This window comes from Coenobita brevimanus, chromosome 71, assembly GCF_032717465.1.
Source record: "Coenobita brevimanus isolate Jiangsu-jjx chromosome 71, ASM3271746v2, whole genome shotgun sequence".
Lineage (NCBI taxonomy): Eukaryota > Metazoa > Arthropoda > Malacostraca > Decapoda > Coenobitidae > Coenobita > Coenobita brevimanus.
The window spans coordinates 34,458,825-34,470,910 of NC_137024.1; positions in this window are offsets into that span (position 1 = coordinate 34,458,825).

Below are 12,086 nucleotides of genomic sequence, written 5' to 3' on the forward strand. Positions count from 1 at the left end.
CCGGGTGGTAACCATATAAGCAGATTATGACACCTAGAGGTTTAGTGGGTAATTACGGCGCTCCAGTCGGATTGAGCCGGTGAAGGTTTATATCCAAGGGATGGTTGGGGTTTATTGCTCACGTAATGTCACTCAGGGATGAGAGGCTGGTCACTCTTAAAATGTCAGGACCAACTTGCCTAGCCCCGGGCTCCTACGCTTCTCATGGGGCAACGTAGAATTGGATGATGAATTATTATTGTTATTATTAGTATTAGTATTAGTAGGAGTATCATTACAAGTGCTCGTGGGCCCTTCGCACTTGCTCCTGCGGAGGGCTCTCGCGTTTATGTGCTGTTCTAGTATAATGCTGTCACTTGGATTTTTTTGCAGCTAACCAATTGATCGTGTTATTTGCAGCTTCGGGAATGGAACCCAAGTTGTCCGAACGCAAGTCCGAAATACACACAGACATACGGCTACTGCTACAGAATATTTTAGTTGTACCTACGGGCAAAAAATTCTACGGATATCCTATGCCGGGAACCGGGAGCGGCCTTTTATAGTCAAAATGTGATCACTCATTAAATATAGTAAAAGTTTTTCAATCGTGATGGGACCAAGTTTTTTCGCATCAGTGAATTTTTTGTGTGATTTTTGTGCCAATTTTGGTGCGATTTGAATGTGTCGTTTCGGCTGCCCAAAATACACACAAACACACGGCTACTGCTATAGTATATTAGATTACCACCTTCGCCAACGAAGTTGAAAGAATTGATGTATTCACCTATGCTTGTCTGTCTGTCTGTTTCTCCGGACGATATCTCCAAAAGTTCTCAACGAATTTCAATGAAACTTAGTGCAAGGGTGGGCTAAGGGCCAAGAAAGAATTGTTTAAATTTGCGGACGGATCCGGATCCTATGTATTCCACACAATATCTCCACGGATCCGGATCCTATGTATTCCACACAAAGTCAAAACGGATCCGGATCCTATATATTCCACACAATATCAAAACGGATCCGGATCATATATATTCCACACAATATCAAAACGGATCCGAAACCTATATATTCCACACAATATCTCAACGGATCCGAATCCTATTCCACACAATATCAAAACGGATCCGGATCCTATTGTTACGTCCCTGTCCCACACCGCCACAGGCTCCAACAGCAGTAGTACAGTACAGGAAGGACGTTGCCCAGTGAGTTGTTCTTCCTATGGTCAGCCTTAGGTGTACAGTACACAAGATCAGCTGAGGCGAAAGTAAACACTGGCTCCTTAAAGTTCACTGTCTTTATTTTCCAAGTAATTCCACTTAATGCTTTCCACTTCACTGTTCTCACAAGCACTGGAGCTATACACCCTTTACTAATTGCACACTTAATGGTTAATAACACTTCACAGATATTACACTTAATGCTTGACAATTCACTGTTTTCTCAAGTACGAATGATATACAGTTGCCACTGTTTACTCAAGTACCAAAACTATACAATCGTCACTGACACTGCACTATACCAAACTGACCTGACACTCGACGAAACTCGTAATAATCTCTACCCCATCTTATATAAGCTTCCATTACTCTCGAAACTTCTACTTCTCCAACATTCTAGGACATACTGTCTTGCATCAGCCCCTAGCAACAACAGTTACCAATTACGAGACATCAAAACATGCTAGAGTTTTCCTACATTACATAACACTCCAAATCATTTACCATACAAACTTAAATTACTTAATTTAACAAGCAATCACTTAAAAAGAAAACATTATAAAGAAAAAGAGCAAAAAAATTAATGCATAACTTACGAAACAACTACGCTCACAAACAGCAGACAAACTGGCAACTCTGACTCGTGCTGGAACTTACGGTACGAGAAACGTTTCGAAGGTACGAGACTACCTAGTACCTAACTGGCAAATCTCCCCTCATAACACTATTCCACACAATACCTCCACGGATCCGGATCCTATGTATTCCACACAATACCTCCACGGATCCGGATCCTATGTATTCCACACAATATCTCCACGGATCCGGATCCTATGTATTCCACACAATATCTCCATGGATCCGCCACACAATATCAAAACGGAACCGGATCCTATGTGTAATGCTGTGTTTTTAAGACGACTTCTCGTCGTAAAAACACGAGCACTGGACGGGGTCCTTTGGCTAGACCGGATGTAATGCACTAACAAAGGAACAGGGCATAAAAAGAGACAGTACACCGAATCACATCTATTGCTTAAATTCTATCCCTTACAGCGCTACATACACAACATTTGGTACACAGTTACACAGAGATACAACAATACACTTATAATTGGATCCAATCTACTTTTGCACAGGGCACAGGGCAGTCAGGGATATGGGTTACTGTTATTGAGGAGAGATATCACTTCACTGCGATGGTCAATCGAGAACACTGGTCGTGCCACTGGTGGATAATAATAAACGGGGGAGTCTCACTTATATTCACTGTGATCGGGAGTCTGTGGGGGATATGATACTATAATAAAGGTAGGGTGCGTGTGGCGACATCCGACACCGTCACCTAGTCGCAGGGAGGCACTTCATTAGCCTTTCGGCTCGTTCACACACCTACCTTCGACTCCTCAGAAAACTCCCCGCGTCCTTTCTGAGAGGGGGAACTGAGCTGTTTAATGTTCAAGCACGACTTACTCCGATATCACTGTTTAACATAACTTTTATTTGTCACTGCCACTTTGCATTGGATCACTGTCACTGTATTAGGGGGCACTGTCACTATCACTGTTCTACCCGTGTTTCCTGGGTAGTTGGGTCACTAGTACTTACTGTCCAGGGAGGCTCCCTTGTTTAGGGCCTTGACCTGAGGGGAGGCTCCTTCCTAGGGCCGCACTGGTGGGGTGCAGGGAGGCCTCGTAGTCTGGGGCCTCGATCTGATCGGGGGCCCTCGGGACTAGGACCGAACAGGCGGAGGATTTGAGCCTGCTTCTTCTTCTGCTGGGGCGTGAGAGAGCCTAGGTCGCCGTCGTCGGGGAACGTGGTGGAAGGCCTGGGCGTCCGGGGTCTGCAGGTGCTCAGGGGGAGAGGCGCCGTCAGGGCTGGGCTGCGGCAGCGACTCCTGTAGGGCTCCAACAGTGCTAAGGAGCGTCCGGGTGTGGGCGGTAACTCCGCAATCGGGCCTTGCCACCACTCTAACGCCTCTGCTTGGCCAAGAAGCCTGGATGGCAACGAAGGGCTCCCCGGAGGGAAAGAGGCTTGAGGGAGACTCACGCTCTTCGTGGTTCCCTGAGTGTGTTCATTGGGCTGAGGTGGGGTTCCACTTCCCCTAGTATGGACTTTGGCTGGTGCCGTGAACTTGTCCGGTGTGCGAGGGACACCAGTAGGGTGATCGGGGTCGCCCTTTCGCCGAGGCAAGCGGCCGTCAGCGTGGTGTTCCTCCCGCAGTAGGGAACAAGCCGGAGTGAGGGGCACGAGGGCCGCACTCTCTCCAATACGGACAGATCCTACCGTCAGGGAATTCTCCACCCTGGTACGTGCCCCAGTCGTAACTGAGTGTCTGCCCGTACGGGAATCGACTAACGGAGAAACGGGATCACCCGTCTGCTCCGGCGAGAGGCCGGCCCCGAGTCGCCGCTTCCGTAATTGGGTAGCGCTACACGTACGGTAGCAGGGTCTCTCTACCCTGGACCGTATTCTGGCCGTAGCCAAAGTACAACTGGAGAGGGATGCACACAGGCAACTCTCTCTCTCCTCAGCGTGTTAAGGCCGGAGCCTGGGGTCACCTTCCCCTTTACACACTTTGTCAGGCCGTAGCCTGTGTCTATTTCTCTTTTAAGGCCATAGCCTTGGGCCTCTTCCTGCCCTTGGGCCTCTTCCTGCCCTAGAGGGTGTAGCAAGACCGTCAAGATGGTGCTACTTGGGACTGACCTCTTTTCAGTCCCACCCTTGGTCTGACGGTCACTACCCCGCCCGCACAGTAGTTCAGGTTGTCTGAACGCCTGGGGTTGGGGCACTTGCGAGGAATAGGGGCTCAGGGCCGGGATGTCCCGATGACCCTCTTGCCCGAGGTCACTAGCCTCACCTGTGTGTCCTCCTGGGGTGGTGGTGGGGTGGCGGCTCGGCGGTGGTGTGGGGGGTGGTGAGGTGGGAGGTCCTGTGGCGCTCTCGGCGGGCATTTTACTATGTATTCCACAATATCTCCACGGATCCTGATCCTATGTATTCCACACAATATCAAAACGGAACCGGATCCTATGTATTCCACAATATCTCCACGGATCCTGATCCTATGTATTTCACACAATATCAAAACGGATCCGGATCCTATGTATCCCACACAATATCAAAACGGATCAGGATCCTATGTATCCCACACAATATCAAAACGGATCCGGATCCTATGTATTCCACACAATATCTCCACGGATCTGGATCCTTTTTAATGCCAGTGGCATAGGTGGAGGTATGCGTTAAGCGCTTGGGGAACATACCTTAATCTACATCACAACCCGGAGTCAGTGTGTTTATCAAGTACGCAACCTCTCGGACTATCGTTTGCCTTTGTCCCTCTTCATTTCTAATCAACGTTGTAAAAGAAGAAACTGAACAGACAGAAAGATAAAAGATGTGCCATAATCGTTTTTAGTGCTGCTAAGAACTCTTGCAATACTTACTTCTTTGCAAGGTAATATGAATGTGTCAAAAATAAACATGCCACCGGGAAAGCCTCCACTGGGGCCGCTTGGGCAGTCAGCTGCTGATGCTTACTGTACAGCGATGGAGCTTGTGGCTATGTATTTAGCTCACCGACATTTACGTCGAGAGAGAAGGTTCAGAGACCCATTAGACCCTCTCCATGTGTCTGATGAGCATTTGCAACGGCATTATAGGTTTCCACGACATGAAATCAGACTTTTGGCAGTTCATGGGTTGATAATGGATGTGCTAAACAATGACGGTTTGATATACTAAGGTGATTAAACTTATATGAAGACTATCTATCTATCTATCTATAGCCCGACGCCCTAATCCCGCAAAGGGTGGCCGCAGACAAAACGCCTCCAAGTCACTCTGTCACCCACCATTTGACTCCCCTCCCCCCAACTCACCCCCCCTCCCTCATATACCTCTCAACTCCATCCCTCCACCTCATCCTCGGTCTACCCCTCCCTCTCCCTCCCTCCACCTCACCTACATACACCCTCTTAGTCAGTCTTTCATTCTCCATCCTCTCCACATGTCCAAACCACCTCAGTGTATTTCTCCTAATCTTTTCAACCACATCCACATCTACCCCACAACGTTCCTTCACTTCTTCATTCGTCAACCTGTCCCTCCATGTCACTCCACATGCTCCTCTCAAGTAACTCATTTCCACTGCTCTCACTCTTGACTTGTTCCCCTCTTGCAAGGTCCACGCCTCGCTTCCATACGTCAGGGTAGGGATCACAATACCATCATGCAGTGACTTCTTAACTTCCATACTCACCTCCCTATTTCTCATCACTGCTTTCAGTGTGCCAACAACCTTCCTTCCCTGCTGTACCCTTTCACGTACTTCATCCCCCAAAGTTCCATCCTTACTCATCACACTACCCAAGTACTTGAATGCACTCACATTCTCCATATCCTCACCATCCAACCTCACTGCACACTCTGTGACTTCATTCCTCTCAAACACCATAACTTTACTTTTGTTTACATTAACTTTCAGCTTCCTCCTCCTACACACTGTCCCATATTCATTCACCAAACCTTGCAACTCCCATTCATCTGCACTCAACAATACTGTATCATCAGCAAACAGCAACACCGGAAGCTTCCAAATCTCACCCTCATTCATTAGGGCCACCCCCACATCCACTGCCCTACCTTGTAGCTCCTTTACGACCCCATCCATATATATATTAAACAGCCATGGAGACATTACACACCCCTGTTTCAGTCCCACATTGAGATCAAAGAACTCACTCAGCTCACCATCCACTCGCACCGTAGCCCTAGCTCCCTCGTACATACTCTTCACAGCACTCAACAATTTCCCCTCCACTCCATATATTCTTAATACCTTCCACATACCTTTCCTATCTATTCTGTCATAAGCTTTCTCCAAGTCCATGAAGGCAGCGTACACTTTCCTTCCCTTCTCTAGATACTTCTCCACTAAACATCTTAGAACAAATATCTGATCTACACACCCTTTTCCCTTCCTAAATCCCCCTTGTTCTTCTCCAACTAGCTCCTCTGTCATATGCCTAACCCTATCAATGAGTATTCTACCATATATTTTACCAGTCACACTAAGAAGGCAAATACCCCTATGGTTACCACATACTTCTCTCTCCCCTTTTCCTTTGTACAGAGGAACAATTATACCTGACTTCCAGTCCTCTGGAACCCTTCCCTCTTCCCAAGCCAATCTACACAACTTCCATATCCACTCCACAACAATCTCACCCCCATACCTAAGCATTTCACCACACACTCCATCAATTCCTGGGGCCTTTCCCAGCTTAATCTTCTTCATCGCTTCCACTACTTCCGACCTACTGATGAAGACAATAACTTTATTTCAGACATGGCAGTGGAATTAAGGTGTTAAATAAACCCAACAAACAATACCTAAGCAAAGCCTATGCGATACAAACCATTTCATGCATCAATATACTGGTTAAGGTAACAAGGAAAATCAAAAGGAACGACTTCTTAAACAATATGAATGCTCAACATTAGACCAATGCAAAATTATTACTGATTTATGGGATCAGTTTTACCCTTTGGGATATAGGAAGTTTTTCTCAGGAAAGAGAGAGCTGAAAAGATTAGTAAGAAGAGAGCGGATGAGGAATTTGGAAGGAACTTGAGTGTAAAGTGGAGAGACTGTAACAAAATGTTCTGGAAAGAGGTGAAAAGAATAAGACAGGGTGGAAGTGAAGTTAGCAGGGGAGTGAAAGATAAAATTGGTAGATTACTAGTGGAGAAGGGAGAAAAAGTGAGCAGATGGAGAGAACACTTTAAGAAATTGTTGAACATAGAGGATGGAAGTAATGCGAGTATAAGTGGCTGGGAGAAGGAGGGAGGTGAGAAGACAGGAAGAAATCAGTAGGATAGAAGTTGTGGAAACAATGAAGAAAGTTAAATTTTGTAAAGCCCCAGGAATTGATGGAGTGTGTGGTGAAATGCTGAAGTATGGGGGAGAGATAGTAGTAGAATGGATGTGGAAGATGTGCAGATTGGCCTGGGAGGAAGGTAGAGTCCTGGAGGATTGGAAGTCAGGTATAATTATTTCCTTGTACAAAGGAGAAAGTGGGGTTGGTGGAGGATTAGTGCCCCTCCTTGTAAAACAATTAACTCTAAGCCCTTGGCCACCCCGTCTGGGATACATGGCGTCTGGCAATGAATGAACGAAAATGAAAAACAAAGGAGAAGGGGAAAAAGAAGTGTGAGGTAATCATAGGGGCATCTGTCTTCTTAGTATAAAAGGAAAAGTGTATGGTAGGATACTTATTGACAAAGTTAGAGAAAGAACAGAGGAATTAGTTGGAGAAGAACAGGGAGGCTTTAGGAAGGGAAGAGGTTGTGTAGATGATATTCATTCTTAGATCTTTAGTGGAAAAGTTTCTAGAGAAGGGAAAGAAGTTGTATGCGGTTTTCATGGATTTGGAGAAAGCATATGACAGGGTGGATAGACAAGGATTGTTGAAAGTACAGTATTAAGAATATATGGAGTAGTTGGGAAGTTGTTGAATGCTGTGAAGAGTATGTATGATGGTGCAAAGGCTGCAGTGCGTATGGATGGTGAACTGAGTGAATTTTTCTCTTTGAAGGTTGGGTTGAAACAGGGATGTGTCATGTCTCCATGGTTGTTCAATCTGTATATGGATAGAGTAATAAAAGAGGTACAAAGTAGGGTAGTGGATGTTGGAGTGGCCCTGGTGAGAGAGGGTAGTGTTTGGAAACTCCCTGTACTGTTGTTTGCAGATGATACTGTGTTGTTGAGTGAAGACGAAGGAGAGCTGCAAGGCTTGGTGGATGAGTTTGGGAGAGTGTGTAAGAAACGGAATCTAAAGGCGAATGTAGGGAAGAGTAAAGTGATGGTCTTTGAGAGAGGTGAAGTCATTGAATGTACAGCGAGGTTGGATGGTGAGGAATTGGAAAATGTGAGTAGCCTACGTTTAAGTACTTGGGTAGTGTGATGAGTAAGGATGGAGGTTTGGAGGGTGAAGTGCTTGAAAGGGTACAGCAGGGAAGAAAGGTTGCTGGTTCCTTGAAAGCAGTGATAAGAAACAAGGAAGTGAGCATGGAAGTGAAAAAGTTACTACATGACAGTATTGTGATACCAACTCTAACGTATGGAAGTGAAGCTTGGACGTTGCTGGAAGGACACAAGTCAAGAGTGAGAGCAGTGGAAATGAGTTATTTAAGAGAAGCCTGTGGAGTCACATGGAGAGACAGGCTGACAAATGAGGATATAAAGGAGCGTTGTGGTGTGAATGTGGATGTGATAGGAAGCGTTAGGAGGAATACACTGAGGTGGTTTGGCCATGTGGAGAGGATGGAGGGTGAAAGACTGTGACGAAGAGAGTGTATGTGAGTGAGGTGGAGGGGGGAAGAGGGAGGGGGAGGCCGAGGATGAGACGGAGGGATGGGGTGGAGAGGTATATGAGAGAGGGGGATGTGAGTTGGGAGCGGGGCAGTGAAATGGTGGGGGACAGGGTGACGTGGAGGTGATTTGTTTGTGGCCACCCCGAACGGGATTGAGGCGTCTGGCAATAGATAGATAGATAGACCAAATGATTCTTAGTCATTAATGCCAAAAACATAACCCACCTCCCTCCCCCCCAAAAAATGAAATGACTTCTTAGCTTTAGACTTTTATGATCAAGCCTACCAAAGTTTATAATCAAACCCTACCTCTACCAGTAACGCCTCATGAATGGGTTAGGTTTGTTTGATGTGGTAAGTTAGAACATACAGCTTACATCCTCATGGGCACTATGTAACTAACAACAGAAATATGCATTTTTTTTTTTTTTTAATACCTAAAGTTTTCTTTGCCTGCCTCATTGCCTTGGCTGCCTTCCCCTTAACTTGTGATCTGAAATCACGAAATTTCTTCCTCACTTCATTGCTCCTCCTTTTCACTCTGCTAATACTATTCACCCTATGGGTAATAGTTTCCCATGTTTGCATCTTTGCTTTCTTTGTAATGTTTATGTTTAGTGAGGAAAAAAAAATTGTTTTTGTTTTGGAGACTTCATTAATCAAAACTAAGAAGATAAATATTTCCTTTATCGTCCTTTCCTATTTTTTTTTTCCTCCAATTGATTTTTTTTTTTTTTTTTTTAAGTGCATCTGAGTGTTTTGAGGCCTCATTTGATGTGCAAATGAATAATAACTATGACTATGAAAGTATAATCGGAAATATTAATAATTGTGGAAGGAAGCAGGCTACTCTAAGTATTTAACTAAGCCTAACCTAACCTAGCCTAACTGTACCTAATAATTTAATCTACTCTAACCTAACCCAACCCAACCCAATCAAATCTAACCTAACCTAACCCAGCATCCAGTTTGGAACCGAAATCCTCCTTTCAGTATGTTGAGCAAGGTTCGGTAATATTCATTTGCACACAATAAAACACATACAGGCATACACTATATTATGGCACAAATCCACTGGGTATGGTAAGGTTGCGCGCTAAAGAAACGGCTAGTAAAGGGAAGAAATACCACTGAGAGATCGTCACTTGAAAGGTGAGGATGTTTCTCGTTTTGTTCTGTTGGACTTAGAGTTTTTATTTCCACTATATATTTCGCTAAAAGAACTTATGTCGAGTTAGTTTCTGATGTCACTTCTGTTGGGTTGAGGACTGTGTTTTGCGTGTTGTGCATGCTCTCCCCTCTGCGCTTGTTTGCATTAGGGAGACAAACAGCTGATATGGGGGTACGCTCCGTGATTGGTTGATCATGACAAAGCCTCACTTGTAAGATTCCCTGTCATTGGCTGAGCAGAAATCAGCTGATGACGGCCGATTTAAGGCATGTACAACTTACGACCGGGGTACGGCGCCGTAAAAAATCTTAGTGAATACCAAACTCCGGTGAGAGATACGGCGCCACAGGAGTGCGTAATCTGAGGTGCCAGATCTTGCTCAGGCACCTGAAATTACGACCATGTTAGTGAATCCAGCCAGCCCCAGGTCAGTACAGATAAGAAAGGAAAACAAATAGTCTAGGAGCTAGGTGACTTTTATTCAACATGAAAGGTGCAGAAGGTTTGGAGTACCAGAAATGTTCGTCAGGCACAGGAGGGCCTAGAAACCCAATTCTTAAGTTTCGCAAGTGGTGGGTGTGGCTAGGGGCGACCCCCAAAATACCCCCAAAAATGACATTACATAACATGTGAGGTGCAGACTTTGTTTCATTGCCATTTGATAGAGGTGTATTCAATGAATAAAAAAACCCAACTTAAGAATGTTTTTTTCGGTGGAACAGCTAATTAAGAACAATGTTAATTAGAGCTAATTACACTTTTATTGAACATGAAAGGTGCACAGCTGAAACCTACTTCATTACAAACTACCACATCTCAGTAGTCAGAAAAATGATCTTAAGAAAAAAAATGATGGTGGGAAGACTGCTTAAGAAAAGGGTCACACCCAAAGAACCCCCAGAATCACGTTACATAACATGTGAGGTGCAGACTTCGTTTCAGTGCCATTTGATAGAGGTGTATTCAATGAATAAAAAAACCCACTTTAAGAATGTTTTTTTCGGTGGATCAGCTAATTAAGAACAATGTAATTAGTGCTAATTACACTTTTATTGAACATGAATGGTGCACAGTTGAAATCTACTTCATTACAAACTACCACATCTCAGTAGTAAGAAAAATGAACTTAAGAAAGAAAATGATGGTGGGAAGACCCCTTTAAGAAGAATTTCACAAATTATTTCCATTGTTAAAATTGTTATTCTTTACGTTACAGAGTTCATAGAAGAGGTCAGAGTCGGATTTAGTGGGGGGCCTGGGATCTGGGCCCTGGGCCTCCCACCACGAGGGACCCCCACCAGGCGGTGGGCAAATTGCTTACGCGTCATTGTGTATTTTGAAATATTGGCACTTTTATTTTTGCACGTTATGAGTTAACGGATATGAGTATGCCACTGTGCGTCTGTGTGGGTGTGTGTATGCGTGTGTGCATGTCTGCGTGTGTGTGTGTGTGTGTGTGTGTGTGTGTGTGTGTGTTTGTGTGTTAACTGTCGCGGATGCATATAGGAAACGTGGCAGATGGTCAACGCATCAGAGTTTTTCAGAGACTGTGTCACTCTGTATGTTGAATACACAGCTGCTACAAGAACTGGAGAACATGGTGCCACAGCACAGTATTGGATGTTGTATGTGGACCTAATACATGCATACCACAACCTCGAGCGAGCCATCCGCACCAACAATGTTGCCCACTTCACTCATGCTTTGACACCGCTGATAGAAATCTTCTTCACCACAAATCACATCAACTATGTAAGGTGGTTAACATAGTATCAGTTAGATCTCCTGAATATCGACCAAACACATCCTGGTTTGCGGTCCATTCTTGAAAAGGGAGCATTCACCGTTAAACGCACCAAAAAAGTTTTCAGTCGCAGTCGTGGACCTCACCCTGGAACAAACGATCAATGCTGATGCTGCATCTCGACAAACGGGGATCGCATCATTGACCAACAACTATAGTGCACGCATGCGCTGGATGCTGACAAAATCCACAAGGTCTGCCACTGTCACCTCTGTGCAAGAAATGGCCGGTATTGGTAATGTGGATGACCCAACTGCTGAGTTGAAAGGTGCAAGAGTGAGACATGACAACACTGATGTAAGGAAAGTCATCGCACAAATCCAAGATACCTGCAATCCATTCACAGGTACTGTCAGTGAATCATCAAAGTTGTTCAACATCAGTACTGGTAAAGCTTCATCAGAAAGTACAAAAACTTGTCTTCTCGGAATCAAAGACAGAGGAAAATCAAAAAGGAGACATTTGTTGCTGCATGCCTTGAGGACCCTGAGAGATTTGAGAGTGCCATAACAAAAGAATCACT